Genomic DNA, 2,067 nt, shown 5'->3' with positions numbered 1-2,067 from the left:
CTTCAGAGACTGGGGCCAGTGAGCTAGGGAGGAGAGCTGTAGCCAGTGGTGGGGGGTGGGAGGAACCACCTCAGCAAATCGAGTCCTTGTCAGTGGTGGGGGCAAGGGAACAGCTGACAGACTTTCAGGATGGGATCTGCTGGTCCGTGCTGTACCAAACCTTTTAACCCTCGGGCATGGCTGGCTGGTTAGCTCACTTGGTTAGAGCATGGTGTTGATAACACCAAGGTCAAGGGTTCAGAGCCCCTTACCAACTAGGAAGGCATAGCTGCAAGTAGCCGGATGAGAGGGAAGTAGAGCATTTAGCAGAAGCAGAGGCTGCGGAGTGACCAGGAATCCCCTGTGGCTCCTTGAAGATATTGGGAGGGGTCTCTGGTTTCCCTCCATGTGTGGGGAGGCGGTTGAGCCCAGTTATTGGACAGATGCACTAAGAGTACATCTTACTTGCCAAATAAATAATCTGTTAGGGGTGACGTTTTCTGTAGAATAGAGTGCTAATCTCATTCTGCTGAGTCTCCCCAATCTGGTGGCCTTGGTTACATTTTTCTTCTCTGTATTTTCCCCCAAACTCCTTTTCTCCTCTTTTTCCAGGGAGAATAATAGATATTCAAAAGTTGTTTCTGGTGCTCTGTTTCAGTTTAAAGATCAAAAAGTCAGTTGTTTCAACATGAGATCCTATGATGAGTCGAGATTTTTTTTTCCCTGAATGCCTCCTGCATTTTCTGTGCCTGGCTGTTCACCCACATTCTCTGCAATGCTCCGTGCTATGAACCATCCTTTCAGTAAATTCCATTCTCAGATCAGCCAGTTTTGTGCTCTAGTTTGCAGTTAAGACCACAACCTCAGTCTCAGAATTAGGAAGTAAATGTTAATTATTTATTTTTATTTTTGGCAGCTGGCCATTAAGGAGATCTGAACCCTTGACCTTGGTGTTATAACATCATATTCTAACCAACTGAGCTAACTGGCCAGCCCCAATTATTCTACATTGAGATCAAGCTCTAATGCTACAAGTGAATGAGGTTCATTGCACAGCTTTGGAAGAGAAGAAGGTGGTGTGTGTGGGGGGCGGCGGGGAATGAAAGGAAAACAAAAAGTGTGAAAGAGCAAAACTAATTGCACATTAATAGAGGAAGCAAGTAGTAATTGGTGTGTCTACTTGGACATGCTATCTCCATAGGGTGGGTGTTTGTTTTTAACATTTAAAAAATTATGATTGGGGCCGGCCCGTGGCTCACTCGGGAGAGTGCGGTGCTGATAACACCAAGGCCATGGGTTCGGATCCCATATAGGGATGGCCGGTTCGCTCACTGGGTGAGCGTGGTGCTGACAACACCAAGTCAAGGGTTAAGATCCCCTTACCGGTCATCTTCTTTAAAAAAATAAAATAAAATAAAATAAATAAAAAATAAAAAATTATGATTGAGCTAATTATCCTGATCTGAGCATCACATATTGCACACAGGTATTGATATTCAACGTATTGATATGTACAATCAAATATGCTTCAATAAAACATTTTAAAAATTATGATTGGGATACAATTCATATAACATAAATGCCACCATTTTTGTGTACATTATAGTGGTTTTTAGTATATTTACAATGTTGTGCTATAATTGCAATCAGCTTTAGAATATTTTCTCTACAGGCCAGCCCGGTGGCGCACTGGACAGTGTGCTGCTTGGGAGCGCGGCAGCGCTCCCGCCGAGGGTTCGGATCCCATGTGGAGACTGGTTCCCGCTCACTGGCTGAGCGTGGTGCGGGCTCAACACCGAGGGTTGCGATCCCGTTGCCGGTCCCCGGTACGGGCGCGAAACCGAGGGTTGCGATCCCATTACCGGTCAGTAAAAAAAGACAAAAAGGAAAAAAAAAAAAGGAATATTTTCTCTACCTAAAAAAACCTCTTAGCCAGCACCCCCTGCATGTACTCCACTCTTCCCGCCTCTCCAGCTGTAGGCAGCCACTCGTCTGCTTTCTGTGTCTCTGCATTCTCCTGGACATTTCGCATAAGTGGAATCATACAGTATGTGGCCTTTTTTTTTTTTTTTTTTTTTTTTTTTTTTT

The sequence above is a fragment of the Galeopterus variegatus genome, unplaced genomic scaffold (assembly GCF_000696425.1).
Source record: "Galeopterus variegatus unplaced genomic scaffold, G_variegatus-3.0.2 Scaffold150, whole genome shotgun sequence".
Taxonomy (NCBI): domain Eukaryota; kingdom Metazoa; phylum Chordata; class Mammalia; order Dermoptera; family Cynocephalidae; genus Galeopterus; species Galeopterus variegatus.
The sequence above is the reverse complement of the archived record's forward strand: the minus strand, read 5'-3'. Positions refer to the sequence as shown.